Raw genomic sequence first — 20,030 nt, forward strand, 5'->3', positions numbered from 1 at the left:
CACACAAGCGCCACTTGAACCTCTAGCGTACATTATAATAACTCTATGATTATGGCTATAAGAACAGATACAGCGGTAGAGGTTACAGGGTTTAAAGAAAAGTTTATTGACACTGTAAACTGCAAGACGTAAATCACACCGGTATACAATAGGAACATGTACGCTACAAAGATCCAGGGACGGAGGTAACGAAAAAACATAACTTAGCGAACCAAATATGGCCGCTGTTTACATCTCATCAGCACACACGAGGAGGGTTCTCTCCTTTACCTAAGAAATGTCAGTGTAAGCCAGGCGTAGCGTTCGGCTGGCTAACGTCATATCCCCCCCCCCCCCCCCCCCCCCCTTTCACCCCACCCCACGCCTCTCACACCTGTGCGAGAGGCGCGAAAAGCAAGTGGATGTGACCACCGACCAGCCGGACGTAGCGGCAAGACCACCGCCTGAGGAACTCTTCCTCGCCCAACCAAAAGAGCTCGGAGTCTAGGTGGCGGAGCAGGGTACCCCGCAGTCGAGAGAGGACTGGCCACATTGCACGAGATCGTCGTTGCTGGCCAACCGCCGCACAACGATTCTGCCAGAGGACCAGTTGGCCGACTGCCAACAGGAGCAGGGCGAAGCCCCCGCGGGGGCACCTACCGCCTGACCAAAGCCGCCTGTATACGCCTGTATACGCGGCTTCGGCCTGTATACAGGCCAAAGCCGCCTGTATACAGGCGGCTTTGGCCTGACACAAAGTTCCAGATGCCGATACCCCGGAAGCCATGGTGCACCAAACGCCAAAATGAGCGCGCAACGGGACAATCAAAGAAAACATGGGTGTTTGTTTCTACCTGTCCACAGTTGGGGCACTTAGGGTCGGGAACAACGCCCCAGCGGTGGAGTCGTTGTCTTGTTGGAAGGACACCCCAGCCCCGACGCCACTCAAAATCCTCCACAGGTCCGGGAAGGCGGCGAGAAACCAACCACGCACACAGCGAAAAAGTACACCCCTGGACGTGTAAACCGTTGTCCCAGGGCGGACTCCCCAAATGGTGTTCGTTTTACACGCGAGGCTCGGTGTATTTCGTTTGCACCCGAGGTCTCGTGTAAAATGAACATCTTTGAACGTGTACTTCGTTCTGCGATCACACGTCTAGGGGTGTTTTTTTACAATGGCGGCCGTTTGACGCAAGACGGGTTCTACGAGCGAGGCCCAGCGCTTTACACGGCTTTTCGCCGCAGCGAAAGCGTAGTTTGCACGTGTTCGTTCGTAATCGTCCATACGTGCTGAACTACCGCAAGCATTCACCCCCAAGCGCCGACGCCGTATCCATTACGGCGATTACGCGACAGTGGGAGCGACCATCGACTGCATCCAGCAGCGTGCTTCCCCATCGAGCAGGTCTCGTTCGCGTGGCGGTTCAGCCGATCGCCGAGGCCTCAAGCCGGTTGCATTGTCACCGACGCCGGGTAATTTCCACAGCAGTTATCTTTTCGCGACCACAGACATGAACTTTATTGAAAAAGCCCGTTTGCCGCGAGCGACGACGAATAGCTCCGACACCGACCCTACCCGACCGGCGTTACCGACGTCCCGCTCACCTCTTTACCGCGAGCAAAGTTGTACGCGACGTTTCGACGTATCCACTCATATCTCGTGTGTACGCAAATTTTGCGGCTTTCCGGGTACGATTCGGCTACCGAAACGGCCAGCGAACGAAGACGAACTGAACGCCGGCGCTATGCGCCATTTAAACACGCGGTTACTTTTCTACTAGACTGTAGCTATGTGGTGTGGTTCCTTACAGATAAATGGACTACGTACGAACAAAGCTAAAATAAAATTGGGCGGCTGCTTGCGCCACCTAGTGAGTATGCGGAAAACTACAAAAATGAAGGACATTTCGGCATTTGAGGAAGTAACACGCTCGAACACGGACGGCAGCACACCAACACATACATCACAGCACATACCACAAGATCAACGTACAAGCATCTACATACACAATCAACGAACAGAGACACTGACAAGCCGACACTCCTACTCGATTACAAGCGAAACCCACTCGGTATATATAGCAGACTTTTTGTTTCAAACGAAGGTCCGGTGATCCCCCCTGTATTTTACATGAACGTAACGATATTACACAATTATTACTTACATAGTACGGCGACATAAATATAATTTGGGAAGGTACACATTTCTCTTAGTCTAGATTATAGCTAAAAGACACCCTATATTTAAAAAAAAATGTTTCGAGCTAGCCAAAATGTAGCAAAATCTGGTTTCGTTTTCGGAAGTTCTAGCGCTCAAGGCTGGAATGCGCTAGCGAAGTGTGTGCTTGCTTATGTCAAACTATAATCCGTTGTATGACGCTCTCAAAGCTACTGGCTGCAGCCCCCGTCTTGGTTTAGGGTTTGATTTACACGCGCTCCCGTGGAAATGAAATTATGCGCGCTCGAGTCGATATTATTGACAGCGTGAAGTATAAACCGAATGTAAACGATTTTGCGAGCGACGAGAACAGCGACGGCGACCCGCTTCGCTGACGCTCGGTCACTCGCGCGACGACGCAAGCCGCATGAAAGCGGAACGATGTTTTCTAGAAATCCAAAAACCGAGTGACGCGACGAGCGATAGTAAGAAATCTTCGTAATACGTCGCTGACTCGTCGCTGTCGCCGTCGCTCGCTAAATCGCTTTATGCAGTTCAGCCTTTATACTCACGCTAGTGCCGACCTGCATTACCCGCTGAGCCCAAGCAAGCGATAAGGATATTCAAATATGTCACAACAGTGGCGTGCATTCGCTAAGAAAACATATATCTCAAATTCCTGTAGTTTGACGTCGGGATCCGTTACTTGTTCTGCTGTCACCTTGGCGAAACGGTCACTAAAGAAAAACTAGTCAGTTTGTTTTATCAGAAATTATAAAAACCTTATCTAGCCACTGTTATGCACAAAAGCACTCTGGAATTTCATATAAATAGTTTAGAATAAACTGAACACAATCGGTAACTTAATTTTCCAAGCATAATAATAAAAAAAAATCTTAAAAAACAATGTATTTTTAAGGTGCTTCAAATAAAAAAAATTGAAAAAGGAGCCTTATTTCAGCTGCACTATCACGTAAATACTTTGGGAAAAAAATATCTATTGAGAAGTAGGTTTTGCAATCTCTAATTTGCTTCTTTCAACTTTCCAGTTACTTTATGCATACTTGCAGATTGTATCCTGACAAATCTAGACAAAATTGTATAAAAAGTAACAGTCTATATAAAATTTATAGCTTAATTAAATTCACATTTGTTTGATAATGTTCGATCTTAAATATGAGTTTTAAATTTCACATCTATTATTACAAATGATTGAATTACATGCTGCTTGATGCATGCTGTGCTGCCCCCCCCCCCCCCCCCCCTTTAAATATATATATCCTGTATATTTGCTGTTTAGTTGTTGTAAACCTCTTAATGTCGTGTTATTTGTTTGTTGTTGTAGGTGTGTGAATGCATATGTTGTACCCCACTCCTACTTGGGCCTTCAATGGCCAGTAGTATCCTCTAAATAAAATTAAAAAAACAAGTGAGCAGTAAAAATCTGGAAGACAAAAGTAAACACAGAGCCGTACAAAAAGGCATTCAGTATATGAAACAGATACAGATATGGGCCTCTGGCGGTCCATCGGTTCAGCCTCCACACCGCCTAAAGACGGCAGTGTTGTAATATTACGAACCAGCGCACAGGTAGACAGTTACCAAAAATCCAAACACAAAAAACTCACATCAGCGCTGTGCGAGTGCATATTTTTGTGTATTTGGATTTTGAGTAACTGGTCTACCTGTGCGCCGGTTCGTAATTATGCCGTACCAACTCGCCCAATCTGCCGTATTAATAGTGTTGCAAAATACTTAGATCAACTATAATGCTAATGACTGCAGTGCATAAAAGCAAGCTACTCGTCGGAACGAGCTTGACGGTACGAGAATAAAGAGAATGTTTTCACAGTTAAACTCAGAGTCTGTTGCACCGTCTCTTCCGTCCTCAAGACCGAAAGTGCTACAGATTGGTGACCTGGACATGATGATTGACTCCGAGCACCTGCTATCCAGGGGAATGTTCTTCGTGGCCAAGGGCACGGCAATGGCTCTGCCTTTTCGGACGAAAATGCAGTAGGCACATATTCAACTTTCTCAGCCTCCACATCTGCAGCGCCTCCGCAACCACCTCTGCTCTGTTCATCTAGCACCGGCATCTCCCAGCAATGGGCTGCGACCACCTTGCTTGCCCCACCGGCTTGGCAAGTGAATATTCATCGACATCTTCACACTGTTCACAAGGCATGTTGCTAGCCGACCAGGGTCTCCTCATCGTTGCCATGTCAGGCATTCGCTCTCAGTTCGGTTCCTCATCTTAGGGGATGTTGCATCGGCCCCGCAGTCGGCCGGCATCCCCCTTTCAGTCCGAGGCTGTACACTCCAAACTGATCGAGCCGGACTGAAAGCACGACAGGGTCGATTTCCCCCGTCTGCTGCCTCATTTCCTGACCTCGGCGTCAACTACCATGCACGGCTTCCAAACGCTCTCTTTCCTGCTCTCTAGTATGTCATCCTGCTTGCGGTACATGTCAACAGCAACGACACCTCTCTGGAGCCGCAATCACTTCAACAAAATCGTGCCATTCCTCACAGTGCAGAGCTGAGGGCGATAGCTCTGCGGCAGTCTATCGGTTCAGCCTTGGCATCGCCAAAGATGACAGTGCTACTCATACTCGTCACCACGAGCTCAACGACATGAGAATAAACAGAATGTTTTTATTGCTCGGAGTCGGTCGCAGCATCTTTTCCGTCCACAACATCGTATACTGTATAGGTAGTAAGCAAGAGACACACTTCAGATGAAAAGAACAAATGCTCAGATCACACATGCCGCGGGTGTCCAAAATTATCCATCATGTTGAATATTGTTTTGGTTTTTTTAATTCTAACAGAAGACAAACATCATTATCGCGCAATCAAAATGAATACTTACGAAACACCTAAGTCGCAGTGTAAGTGCTCATCGCTGAGCTGCGGCTGTGGCATATATGTATTTGACCCACCGGAGTAACTCGGATCTATTTGGGTAAGATTTGGAACACAGCCAAAGTGTCGTTCCTGGTGCTGCGAGATGCAACCATAAGGCTGTTGGGACCATGTGTGATTACAGCACCAGTTGCAGGCCACCAGGCAGGGACAATGTCACACCGCCCGCACTTCGTTAATACACGTGACTCCTCACTTATTATGTATCTCGTAAAAGTGGAGGTCATATACGGTTCTTTTGCGGAAAAGATGGGCGACTTAGTTTTCCTCTCTGTTACGAGGCTTTTACACCTGGTGGTGCGATCAATATCTGCAGTGCCCCCATACCAATTGCCACTAGTGCTATGTGCGACCAAAGCTCAACTTAGTAAAATCAATGATTGCGGGTAGGGTTTTGAATTTTGCAGTTGTCTACGCATTTCACAACGCCAGCTTTACGCCGACGTTATTTTCCGGTAACTTAGTACTAGCTGTCAAGTGCCATTTTCACAATTGGGAGGGATTGAGAGGAATGGAATGCAGCAGTTCAGCCATTCCAGGAGTGGGAATGGGCCCAGTTTTTCCTTTCCAGGAGTTCAAAGGAATGGAATTAGTATTAGAAAATTCCAATTCTCTGCAATGGAGTTGGGTGGAATGGGGAATCTTTTGTTTGTTTGCACGCCTAGAATGTTTGAGATGACTCGAGAATCTTGTTTGTTCGAGCTCGGAACCTTCTAGATACCTACGGGCTTACAAAAAGAGCTTTGCATGGCTGCTCGAGTCAGTCGTCCTTTTGTCGCTGTCAAAGTATGTGCGGTCTTTGTTACTTTATGTTTCTCGGCACAAGTTCGCTGCATTTAACATTGATCTGAAGTTTTATATTAATCAAGTTTGTTTTTGTTCATGACATATTGGTGGATGTGCAGGGTAACGCAGTGTATGCCCATAAAGCGTACCATCTGTGAACACGATAACTCTGAAGACGACGATCGTGAAGGCGACGTCCTTGAAATCATCCGAGGACGACTCCAACTCTGACACCAACGACGACCTCAACTATGGCCTCGGAAGCGACCCAGACAATGAACTTGACAAAGCCCCTGGCTACCACACTTAGACGAAAACATCATGACGACTTCTACGCTGATGATGAAACGGACGACAACTCCAAAGACCAAACCCAGCTACAATGTCAACAACCAACCTGACAACGGCCTCGATGACAAACAGTCTTCAACCGTGGTGACGAGACTGATGACGACACTGATGATGACCCAGGCGAAGACTCAAACAATTTCATGGAAGACGATCCCGACTACGGCTTTGACAGTTATCCAAGGGCAATCCGGACGATGACTTTAAAGGGCAACTCCGGCCAAAACTCGAAATTAAAGAAATTACTGGTATCGCTGTAGTGACACAAAATACGACCCCAGCCAAAATATTACGTCCGTGGGATGCCGCATTCTCAACTAATGCCGATAATAAAAATGTGACCCGCCGCGAGCCGCTGCACCTTAGCGGTCGGCTAGCGGGTTGCCGATCACTAAAGCAACATTGGGCCGTGACGTCAGTATTGTTCTTTTTTTCCTCCAAGCGTTACGCGGAGTGCGCTTCTTTGAGCCACTACCACCGCTACTTGGACTTGTGATTGTCATGTTTAGCCATTGCTTTTATCTGTAGCCCGTGTAGCTTCGGTATAGCCTTTTGTTTATTTGCTTGTGAGGACTCAAAGACTGGTTTTAGCGAACAACTCGTAGCGCCCAAGACTGCCCAGCTGTTCCTCGAAGGATGCCGAGTAGAACTTGTAGTGCTGTGGGCTGCTCAAACAACCCGCTGCACAACCCGGAGGTGCTTTTTCACAAGTTTCCAACGTACCAGAAATTGAAGAAGGTGTGGGTAAACGCTGTTCGACGAGTGGACTTTGGCTTTTACGCGCCCAAGGAAAAAAGAATGCAAAAACAGACATGTACAGCCCTAACGCAGCAGCCCGTGCCGGAAAGCCTCAAAGCTTCGTGTCTGTTACTGACCCGCAGCGCGAAAGCGAGAGGGCACCCAGTACTGTACTTCACTGGCAGCGCGTCGTAGAGCAACGCCGCTCCATCCACGGAGCCCCGATGACCATTTAGGCCTAGCGACAGAGTACGGAAGACTGCACACACGGCGACAGCCGCCGAGTACGGTACTGAACGAGTTCACTCGTTTTCCAGTCGCTACCTTTTGGGTATACTAGCGACAAGTACGGCATGGCACACGCACGGCGGCAGCGGCCGCCGAGTACGGCACTGTACGAGTTTACGGGTTTTCCAGTCACTAGCTTTTGGGTATACGCACTAACTCTTCCTACATGTGCTGGATAACTACCACATATACAGAATTAAAATAAAATCAGCTTACCTCCTACCTTTAGACGGCTAGCGCAACAGAAGTGGCTGCTGATCAACCTGCATACTCGTTGAACAAGAACGATCCTGACGTCACGTTCACATAGCGGCTGATTTCTAGTGCTGACAGGGCCTCGAGCGGCTAGTTTCGGTTTTGTTGGCCGTGCCCCAAACAAAACTTTGAGGCGTCCATATCTTTAAAACTACGCACAATAACGAGGAAAAAATTACACCTTGCAATTCAGGGACGCTGACTGCACTAAAAACAGTCATAATCCCAAAATTGAAAGTATGGTCCGGAGTTGCCCTTTAACGACAACCACGATTACAAACTTGACGGCTACCTTGATGATGAACCCGATGACAATACCTACGGCAAGTGTGGTATCTGTCACGAAGACGAACAGGACGACGACGCCTGGTATGTCACTCAACGAACGGAGGAAGTTTGCCAGCTTGGTAGCATTTTGATGCAAGCCAAAACTTCCTGACGATGACTGCTACAATCTTTGTCACCACGACGCCCAGTTTCAGCCTGGCTACCCACTGTGAATCTAAACACCAATTCATCGTCGCAGCAAGGAACTGTTAAAGTGGTGCTTCGACCTCAAGGTTATTCGCTACATGAGACCCAAGTTGTAAGTCGTTGGCCAATGGCACATCAACATTGTCACGCTGCCCTCTGCGACCCGTAGGCGATTCACGTCTTCCGACTCAACTGAACTAGGTATGCTCGGTAGGACTGTGAAAATCTGCTATTTACGAGACTGTATTTTGACCTAGTCTTGTTTAAGCTGTTAATTTAATTTTGTGTTGCATAAAGACGATGAGTCTTTCACAAGAGGGGAGTAATGCCACGTGCAAACAGCCGAGTCAGCAGCGTGATCGACTCACATGCCGCTGACCCCGCCAGCGCATGTCCTTCTTTCTATTGTTTGCATGACTGGAATGATGAGACGACTCTAAATTTTTTTTGTTCGAGCTCAGAAACTTCTAGATACCCACGCGCTTACAAAAGTACCTTCGCTTGGCTGCGTGAGGCAGTTGTCCTTTCGACACCATCAAAAGTCTTTGTTAATTTATGTTTCTCAGCACAAGTTCGGCGCATTACACACTGATTTTAAGTTTAATAAAGAAGTATGTTTTTATTTGTGACAATATTTAGGTGAATTTTGATAATTCAATCTTCTGATATTTCAAACTAAAGTGTGTGGCTTCCAGGGCCCATTTGCTCAAGCGCTAACCGCGGCTAAAGTTAACCGCAGTACCTAGGAGAGGGATTTTGAAATCACGTGACTGGCTCGGCAGGAATGCAGGGAAACATGGTGGTGCCCCGGTGAGTGAGCGCCGCTCGCTTTGAAACTAATATGTCGTTGTAGCTGCAATATTGGGCGCGTTAGTCAGCAATGAATGGTGCCAGAGGCTTTCGCTTTGCCTTACCTCATTTAAATCGCAAAGCATGAGCATATGACCTTGCCGCATTTTTTAGATAGTCTTTCGATTCTGGCCATTCCTAAGCCTAAATGAATGCGATAAATGTTAGCATGGCAATGTCTTGGGAAAGTGGATTGCCTTGACTCAATCGGCCGGGTATTAATAGCACACAAAAGCAGACAGCGTCCCAATAGACCATATTAGACCTTTCTCTAAATTTCCCAAGCACCGAGGTGCATGCTACAAGTGTAGTTACACGCGTTGCACGTGCTGGCGTCTGAAGTAGTAACTGTTCTAAAGCAAAAAGTCTAAACCAAATTTTGTCTTGCACGTGCGTTGGTCAAATATTTATTATAATTATTTACTTTGAATCTTTTATAAGAGGAAGGCCAGTGCGCGCAGACCGCAGAATTATACTTCCAGCGTTCTTCTCGATGCTTGGGTAATTTAGAAAAAGGTCTATAGGGATGCTGTTTGCTTTTGTGTGCAATCAATACCCGACCGATAGAGTCAACACAATCCGCTTTCCAAAGATGTTGCTAAGCCGACAATTACCACATTCATTTAGGCTTAGGAATGGCCAGAGTCGAAAGACTATCTAAAAAATGCGGCAAGAGCCTTGCTCATGCTTTGTGATGAAGTGAGGTAAGGCAAAGCGAAAGCCTCCTGCACCATTCGTTGCTGACCAACGCGCCCGGTATTGCAGCTACAACGACATATTAGTTCCAAAGCGTGCGGCGCTCACTCACCGGGGCACCGCCACGCTTCCCCGCATCACTACCAAGCCAGTCACGTGATTTGAAAATCCCTCTCCTAGGTACTGCGGCTAACTTCAGCCGCGGTTAGCGCTTCGAGCAAACGGGCCCTGGAGTTTGAAATAATGAGAGTCGACTGTAAAACACCATTTTTGCTACCCCAAGTAGCAATTTATTTTAGTGTAATTTCTGGAATCTTTTATTCAGACCGAACACTTCTTTTTCAATAAGCTTGTCGGCATAAAATTTAGACTATTTTTTATAGCCTAAACGTAGCAAGCGTTCAAAACAAATACAACCTAGTGCATCAGATACACAGAAAACACAATATTAGCAAATGCTACTTTTATTGAACACATCTGGAGTTTCTGTTGGATACATACAGCACTGTGAAGAAGTACACCATTCTTATATGAAAATAAGCTTCCCACCAGTGAAATTTCTCAAGTTGGACAGCCTTGTTGTAAGTCAGGCACGATAAAGAGAACCCTGCCCAAGTTTTCATAGACACTCTTACGAAGTTGTTTCATCCGTACAATAGCGACTTCAAGGTAGATGTGTAGAAACTTCCCAAAGTGCAAACATTATGTGAAGAAACTGCATTTCAAAGTTGACGTCCTTGCAACCCCCCCTATCGGTAGCTGCTCTACCGGCAACAATGAAAAGAACTATAGAAAGACCGCCGAGGCCACATAACGTAAGACATGGTGTCCAAGATTCGCCATGGACAGCATTGTTGGTAGTTGGACTTGTTTGTGCTCACTCTTTTACCCAGTCTGTCGATTGACAGCTATTTAGAGTGCATGATAGGAACTATTTGTGCTGTAGACATAAAAACATGTACATGTTGCCCCCCCCCCCCCTTTGAATCTGGCAGGCGAGACCACTCGAAAATGTTTGAGAGTAGCTGTGTAGAACTGACATGTTCTAACATTCTGATGACACAATTATTCATATTAAAAGGTATGCTTAACCGAAATTCGAAGCTTGCAAAACAACACTGGGGCGGTAGGCGGGACGCTGCAAAACCCCCAAAACATCACACATAGAGCATTATTTCTAACGGATGGCCGTATTTTTGGAAACATGTGGGATTCAACAAGGCCAACGAGACATGTGATGTCGCGATTCTCATTCCCTCTCCTCTAGGCTCCATGCCCTTAAGCAGGTGAACCGAAGCGGGAATGAGAGAAGCGAGGCCGCTTCCCCTCATTCTAAAGTGTACCAGGAGAAGTATGATGTCACATTTCTTGTTTGATTGTGCCCTTTCCTTTCCAAGAATACGGCCATCCGTTTGAGATATTAATGTATGAGTGATGTTTCGGAGTTTGTAGAGCTCCCATTCAAAGCTTCCGCGGCCTTATTTTATGAAATCCAAATTTTGGTCCAGCATCCTTTTAAACAAGCTTTTTCAAATATTAGCATAATGAACATACAATTGGACAACTTGCTAACTCACAACAGCATCCTCCCGATGATGCCGTACAAAGGTTCTGTCACACGCACCAACCGAGGGGATTGCTGCAAGTCCATCCACCCTCAACTTTTAGTCACCTTTGAGACTGAAGAACTGCTGTATGAGGCCCGTCCAGCCACTGCGCACACAAAGAGAAACACGGGAAATAACACTCAGTGACGAGCAAAGTCTCTGGGCGGAAAGCCCTCCATGACAAATGAGCACTGTTGGGTTACGGCAACGGCATAATACACAGGTTCTGCTTCTTGGATGCCTTCACCGCTGCGGTGGGTGGTCGTAGCTAGTCGTAGCAGATAGTGTCACGTTTGTTGCTCGTACCAAAACACCAAAGCCGTGTGGTATTCTTGTTGCCGAAGTTCATAAGCCTACGTTCCCGGTCTACACACACTACACAAAGCCAGCCACGAGCAAAGCTAGCTAACCCCGTTTCTGCTTCGGCGACAAGCCGCCAGGGCGGTGACACCGCCGCTGAAACTTCTGCCTCGGCTCTTCAAACCAGGGCCCCTCAGTGCACAAGCATGACACTTGCTAGGCTGCTCTGCCTGTACCAAGTGACACGCGCCCGCATGTTCCCTCTCATAATTCTTCTGACTGTACGTGCCCCGTATTGTACACGGCCATACTGTGCACATGGCGAAAGTTCCCTTTTGAAAGTGCTCCACGGTCGGCTTACAATGCTGCGAACACATAGCACATGACCACTATAGGTGACGACACTTGGGACACTTGCCATCCGTCGTTGTGGCGCAAAGTCGCTTTCTCAGTCGTCCTCACAAGGGGCGAGGAAAGGCAGGCACTGCATAAAAAATCAATACATATTATAACACTGGCTGTGGCAAACTAGTTTCAAAGATGATACAGTCATGTCTTCTTAATATGGACACCTCCGTACTATAAAAAGATTTTTTTTCTATAATGTAAGGTGTTTATATGAGAAAATTAAATTTAAAACAAAAATTGGATAACAAGCATAACCAAACAAACAGTTTATTCAGCTAAAAGATAATGAGATGTGAGTTTGCTCTATCGCTTTAGAGCCGCTTAACATGTAGCACTACTGTCGTTTACAAGAACAGATACCCAGGCTGTAAAGTGATGATCGGCTGAATAGCAAAAGATGTTGCACTGTATGCACAAGCCGGATGTAATTGACACTTAGCTGCCGGCAGTTAGGATCCTATAATCTTATGATCGCAGACGGGAATTACATCTGGTGCCTACGGCTGGAATAATGTCTCGCTTCGTAACAGAAAAAGCACAAAAAAAACACAGGATGGAGAAACCGGGTGTCACAAATTCAGGCTTCTCTTCATTTTTTTAAATACTTTTATGATCTTTTTTTTGGACCACTTTTAAGTGTTGGTACGGTCAAAAAGGGGGAGTGTGGTGCCACTTTTAATCTCAGTTCGTCCCGTCGTAGTTCCTTTCTAAGTCCCCAACGAATTTGCTCGTTTGCGGAATGGGTTTTTGTTAACGGGCGACGTAGATCATCCCAGGTCACAGTTTGTGGCTTTGACCTCGCGGACGGAGGGGTGCGTATGCTGGCTCGCGTATGGTGCCGATTTGACATGCAGGGGCGCCGCCGGGATACAAAGATGTTTACGCTGGCTAGCACGCTTTTTGAAGGCGGCGGCTTTGCTCAGTCTGCCGCCTGTCGTGTTCTATGTATCGGCGATAATTGATGTTTTTGGACTCGTACGGGGGAATGGATGGGCACATATGTTTGGTTGTCTGAAAAATGTAATAGGTTTTGCCATTTGGGTCGTTGCTGTGTAGCTTTGTTTTTCTTGAAAGTTGACTGACCCGAAAGGCGGGGAAACGGGAGGTTGGTCGGTAGACGAGCCTATAAAAGGGGGTTCGGGAACAAAGAAGGTAGTCCAACCCCGGAGCTAGCCGGGTCGCTACTCAACGTGGTTACTCCCTGCAGATGAGTCTTGGAACGTGTAATTTTTGGCTTCTGCCCTGCCTGTCGGACAAGTGTTTGAGTTTGTTGTGCTGAAGCGTGTGTGGCTGTGTGGTGCGCGGTGTCGACCTCATCAAGCCTCTAATTGGACCGCTGGACTTCGAGACGCCGTTCTTCGGCCGACAACTCCAGACTACGGACTGCTCTGGACTCGGCACCTACCGGAAAGCTAAGCCTGGTTTTCTAGGACTTGTCTACTGCATTCTCTGGCTCTGAAGTACGAATTGCTGAATGTTGGGAAGATTTTTACACAGTGCTACTTTCTGTCGCGACTGTTTTGGGGGATTATCCCATGTGTGTAGCGGTAACGTTCGAGCTCCATCTCGGTTTGCTCTCGTTGTTAGTGTCGGGTTTTCGTCACTGTTTTGTTGCCTTATTCCGGTTTTATGAGCGTCGAGTCTTTTTAGTATTAGTTTCTGGCTCGCAGGGCTCCATAGCTTTGAGCTGGAGTGTGGTTTGTGTTGAGTGCTCTATTGCCGTGTACAGCTTAGTTTTTCACTTTATTAAATCTAATCTTTTGTTTGCTTATCCTCCCTGTGTCATCACCTTTCTCTACTGATTATACACCAGGCGTGGACCTAGCGCTAGTCAATGGTCGAACTTAGCTCTCTTGTTCTTTTCCCGTAATTTCTCGTTTATTCTCAGAGTGGATCATTGAATTATTTTTATTAATTTGAACCCCACTCCGTGACACCGAAACAGATGGGAAAGCACCGCAACGTATTAAACTCGTCGAACATTAAATGTTCTTGAATTATACCTCACCCATGCTTGCTACGTGATGAAGCCCAAAGGTTAGTTCAATGCCAATCAATATTAAATGTCTTTAGATGGGCACCTGCTGCCCGATCATGGCCTTTATTGCAAAGCACTGTTCACACATTTGCGAGTCCTGCAGTGCCTTGTGGAATGGTGGGCGATACTTGCCGTTCCGCAAGGCACTGCAAGACAGATCAGGCTCAACTTTTGAATGTCGACGTGCTTACGGAATGCTGCAGCAAACCAATCATTCGCCGAGGGAAAAAGAAAGGAAGCTGCATGCCTCCGTGTGCTCATTGCCAGTGTTTTCTGCTCTGCTATGTACCCTGCTTGTGTGCTGTGATTTGCAAGCCAGCGCGGGATATATTTCCTTGATTTGTTTGTCTGTTCAGCTGTGCGAGGTTGTGATTGAAACAACCAAGAAGTATAGACCGCCATTCTTTTCATCAAGCTAAGGCTTCGCTCATCCGAACCGGGGACGATGACTGCTGTTGTTTACACGATTTTCGACAGCTATGTGGAGTGGCTTTGTGTTTAAAATTGCAATCCTAAGTGCAAAAAGAAGTTACCGCAGACTATATTGTTAAAGGTTGATTTCAACTGGCAGGCTCTGGCTACAACCACCTTAATATTCATTCAACATTGTTTGCATTTCTACTTACCCGTGATCGCTTCATTTGCCAAACACGTTAGTGGCCGGTCACCTTACCAATGAAACTAATGTGCTGGTGTCTCCGGCGAAGAATTCCCTCAGGGCTACATGCAATGCACAACCCAGTTTGTAGCCCGTTCTGACTGAAAGCTTTCACACTGGGGAAACGTTGTTGTCACAAACGCAGTCAAAGAATGCGATAGGATTGAGGGAACAGGGCGATTGTCCAAGTTGACTGACTGCATGAGCATATGTTTCTATCGCCACCGTGTTTCCTCCACGCAGGCGACGGAGAAAACGATATAGAGACTCCTCGCGCTTGCCAATGCCAAGTTTCTCTTAAACGTCGAAATACGAGACACCCAGCAGCGAAGTGTCGATATTGCCGGAGAGAGCGGCGGGACAACGATCAGCGCAGGATCGCGGCTTCGCCACTCTTATGCGACGGTGTCTTCGGTTTCCGCTCTCTGCAGCTTCCACCGGGACGCTTTGAGCACCACAGTTCATAGGGTTCACAGCGCCCGAGCGAAAGCTCGCGCAAAAGAACCGGCGAGCAGTCGAGTCGTTTCCAATCGACGGGGTGGCTAAACGCCGGTTGTGTGAATCGGGCTTAACGCCTGAGCCGGCTTGCTCAAAGCAAATCTAACGTTCTTGAATGTCATGTAATAAAAATCTGAGACGTGCTACATTCTATACAAACTTGATAAAAAAAATCAAACACTCACCTTCGGCTGCTACGTCCGCCGTACCGCTTCAAGGCAGAAGCAACATGGCGCTCGACGTTTTGGGGTGTTGGGCTGGGGTGTTTTCAGTGTTGCTTACACGCCTAGTCGTGTAAACCGAAACCGAAACACCAATTTTTACTACCCCAAGTAATTTTTTGACGATTTATCACTAGCAGAGCGTGTAAAAATATGCTAACGAGTGAAAATGGGGTGTAAACAGGCGAAATATTACATTTTCGCTAACAGTGCAGGTCCACGGAAAGGCGTTCGCCCGATCCTTCTGCTCACGAGTGATCCGGGTCACGCAGAGCTCTTCGACGACGCGAGCCGGTGGCACTTCGCGCACTTCGAGGTCTGGTAACGCCCGCCTCAACTCTTCTTGGCAAGCCACCACCGCTTGGTAAAACGGTGGCGTTGCTTCTGCGCTCGGGTAAAGGTTGCCCAACGCGCGAGGAACAAGCACTCGGCGCGAGGGCCCTAGAAAATAAAGAGCCAGGGACCGTGCCGGGTGATCCGTGTCATCTAACTAGAGTGCCTTCATACACACGCGCGCTTTTGCTTGAGTGGTGACATCTCAGCCATTTTTCCGCTCAATCGTTTTTTTATGCATTTTGAAGTGCGCGCGATCCGGTGTCGCTCAGCTCGAGCGCGTAGCTTTGGCTAATGCATAGACGCCATTTTACCGCCCGAGTCACGCACCGAGTGCGCGAGAGCGTCACGAGCTGGCACTTTCAGGGCAACAATGGATGTCCTCACCCTGAGACAGACAGACATCTAGGCACCCTACATCTAACACCCCTAGAACAGTGCGGAGGGAGAGCAGGCGGCACACCGTGCTGACGCAGGGCATGCCCCTTCCGCCCAGTGACGTGGGAAGGCGGAGCACCGACCTTGTCACTAGCTCAGTGCCCCTGCTCCAGTAAAACCGGAAGAGACATGAGGTGATGCGGCTAGCGAATCGAGAAGGGGGAAGTGCAATGTGGGCAACATAGAAAAGTTGCCCACAAAAAACAGCTCTTACTAGGTAAGCTTTGTCGCGGAGGGAGAGCGTAAAGGTCCCTGCAACAGCCACCTGACGTTCAACGCGGATGCTACAACCTCCCACGTGCGGGGTGCCACTCCACGAGAGTAAAAAAACACGCCGAGAACTCGGAGCTCGTTCACAATCTGGATATCCGCAGGTAGAGCGGGAGGGGAGCCTCCAAACTCCAAAGCCTGGCTCTTGGTAGTGTTTAAACAAGCCCCAGAGAGTGCGCCATACTCCAAGAACAGCTGTCCAGCAGCCTCAAAACTGTCAGAGTTGCGGACAAACAAACTGACGTCGTCTGCGTAGGCGCTAACCACGACTGAGTCCCGGCCGGGCAGCGGAAAGCCACAAATCCGGGAGCAGGATGCAAGACGTCGGAGAAGCGGATCAAGACTAAGAACGTAGAGTAAGGGAGACAACGGGCAGCCCCGTCGTACTCCCCTACTTACTGGAAAAGGCGGAAGAAGACACCCGTTGACTTGCAAATGGCCAGTCAGTCCGCTGTATAGGGACTGAAGTAACGAAATGAAAGTCTCGGGGAAGCGAAAGGCTCTCAGGACCTCGATCAGATAACTATGCTCAACCCTATCAAACGCTTTCGCTTGATCGAGGGAGACACAGGCCCCCGACAGGTGGGTAAAATTCGCGTACGAAAAGAGGTCTCGTGTGAGTGACAGGGACGAAAAAATGTTTCTCCCAGGCACCGAACACGTTTGAACTGGGCTCACCACATGGGGCATGACCGTACGGAGGCGCGAGACGAGTAGAGACGCTACTATCTTATAGTCTGCGTTTAACAAAGTGATAGGTCGCCAAGCCGCAGGATCCGATGAAGAGCCACCCTCCTTTGGGAGGAGGATGACGCGACCTCTTCTGAAGGATAGTGGAACTTCGCCTGTCTCCAGAAAGCCGTTCACAAGCTGGACTAGGGGATTCGCGAGGACATCCCAAAAAGTGACATAAAATTCGGCTGGTAAGCCGTCGGGGCCTGGGGCAGACCCGACTTTCATAGCCCGGAGGACGTCAAAGAGTTCCTCGCGTGTTGTAGGACGGAACAGAGAGGAGCCGAGATCATCAGGGCAGGCCGGGAGATCTCCGCAAAAAAGGCGAACCCGCTCGGCGAAATTCGAGATGTTTACGGCGGGGTTCGAGCAAAATAGGGACGAAAAGAAATTTCGGAAAACCGCGCCAATTTTACGGGGGTCCTCCGAAAGGCTACCGTCCGCGAGATGTACACTGGGAACGTACGAGTACCCGTCCCCACCGGCGCGTGTGGCACGGAGGCACCGGAGCACCTCCGGGTCTTCCACCGGCTGGTCACGCAGCCGCTGCGCCACAGCACTCCGAGAGGACATGCTCAACAGACGTTGATGGCGATCGCGAAGAACCGTGAGGTACTCAAACATCAAGGAGGTGCGCACAACACCACGCTGCACAATGCGAATGCGACGGACAACCTCATTGAGGGCCTCCGTCGTGCGGCGCCGAAGCGACTTCCCAGCTGCCGTCGCGAAAAACCGGCAGTCAGACTTCAGCGCGTCCCACTGGGCGGGGGACAAGGCAACGGCCGTCAGTGACGCCCGAATCGAATGTCGTAAGCTAGAGATGGACGGTTCGTCCCGCAGTAGCGAGATATCTAGGCGCCATGTGTCGCCGCGTGGGTACAAAAAACCCGTCACATCAAAAACCGCTGAAACCGGGCGATGATCTGAAACATAGCCTGCAGCTGATGGAAAGGAAAGCACCTCGCAGCTGAGGAGACGCGATGCAAGATGTTTCTGGACATAGACGCGGTCCAGCCGGCTCGACGACGTGCCCCGCGACCACGTGGAGTCGTACGCAGCGCCGTGTAGTTCGACCCAGGCATCGCGCAGGTCGTGCAGCCCGAGAAGCCGAACCAGCTCCTGAGCGTCAGAGGTATTCCGCCCGCGACCAGGCCCGCGAACGTCTCGAGAGGAGTCTATTACACAGTTGAAGTCCCCGCAGAGGAAGAAAAAACCGTCCTCGGGCACATACTGCAGAAGGCTTCTAAAAAAATCCCTCGCTGGCGTGTGGCCGCCACGAACTGGAGCGTAAACGCTTATAGCCCGAAACTTGGCATGACCGATAAAAAAACTGTACACAAGGATGCGACCGTCCGGGTCGCACAGTGAAAAAGCACCTCGCAAAAACGAAGTGCGGAATATTAAAACGCCAACACCACGCGCGCAAGAAGGTGCGAGAGAAAAATAACAAGGAATCGAAAAACGGGCCTTAAATTCTGCCACATCCCGGGCAGAAAGAAAATTAGTTTCTTGCAAAAAGAGCAGATCGCAGTGATTAGACTGGGCAAAGTGTATCACCTCGCGCTGCTTGTTCGGATTCCGAAAACCCTGCACATTTAACGTCAGAATGTGTAGGCCCATGAAAAAAAAGTAAAAGAAAAACATGGCGGACAGTCGATTAGAATTCCAGCGATTCCGCGTAGTCAAAATTGTCCGCGCCGAGCCGCTTCTTTTTAGCCGACGTGGCGGGAGACGCGTCCGAGCCGCCGCTAGCAGGCAAGAAAACGCGTTTGGCATCAGAGCGGTCGTCCGGCATGTCGGCGTCGGGAGATGCCGACTCTGCGGACGACTCACGTGACGTCGTTGTCGTCGAAACCTCTGGCGTGGGTGGCGGATGTCCCTGGCCTGGGGTCACGTCGCCTTCCTCAGCGATGAAAAGGCGGACGGAATCGTCGCTCAGATCTTCGGAATCAATGCTGTGAGATTCGAGGATGGCGGCCGCATTCGACGAAGCGTCTGAGGTTTGGCAGTCGGGTTTAGCGGCCACGTTCGATGGAACGCGCGAGGCTTGGCTGCTGGCCGCGTTCGATGAAACGCGCGACGCTTGGCTGCCGGGGTTGGCGTCCGCGTTCCACGGAATGTCCGAAATTTGGCCGTCGGTAGGGCCGGCCGCGTTCGATGGAGCGCCCGAAGCTTGGCTGTCGGAAACTCCGGCGTTCGACAAAGCGTCGGAATCCGAGACAACAGGGGGAGGTGGTGGGGTCCGCGGGCGGATGGACGGGTCCGAGTCGTCACCGGAAAGCTGGGGGGCTGGGTCGGAGACGATGTCGACTACTCGCTGCGAAGTGCGTGGACGGTCCTCCCTGGGTTGCTTGGCGGCGGCGGCATACGACTTTCGCTGGACGCAGTCCGTGGTCGCGTGGCCGTGGCCGCACCGCTGGCAAGGAGCCGTGCAACCTGCCATCGCATGCCCAAAAACGCCACATCTGTCGCAACGTGGGGTCTTGCAGGCGGGTCCGATGTGGCCTTCCAGCCCGCACCGGCTGCAGACGCGTCGCAGACCACGGTAGTCCACCATCACCCGGTGTCCCTGGATGTGGACGAAGTTGGGGACCGGCTTCGACATCTCCATCTTGACCACCCGGGTGCCGGTCCTGACGTCCGGGCGGTCTCGAAACGTGACGTGGTTGATCGCCTTCACCTTGCCGTACTGTGCGAGGACTTGCACCAGTGCCTCCTCCGACACGTACGGGGGAAGGCGGTACACTGAGACAAACACAACGTGGGCTCCCACTGGCTCCAGGGGGACTTCCACGTTACCCAGCGACAAGAAACCTTGCGCTACAAGTCGTTGTGCGGCGGCCATGGTGCTGACCGCTGCCATGAACCTTGCTCCACCGTGGTGTTGCAGGTACGACAGACCATCCCCGCCGGCGACGGCTTGAATGCTGTCCATGATGGCATCTACCGGAGTGTCCGCCGGAACATTAAAAGAGAAACACTGTGCCTTCGTAGGCGTCGACATGGCGGAGGCTTCGAACCCCGG

The sequence above is a fragment of the Ixodes scapularis genome, unplaced genomic scaffold (assembly GCF_016920785.2).
Source record: "Ixodes scapularis isolate PalLabHiFi unplaced genomic scaffold, ASM1692078v2 PGA_scaffold3__209_contigs__length_174095766, whole genome shotgun sequence".
In the NCBI taxonomy this organism is placed as follows: domain Eukaryota; kingdom Metazoa; phylum Arthropoda; class Arachnida; order Ixodida; family Ixodidae; genus Ixodes; species Ixodes scapularis.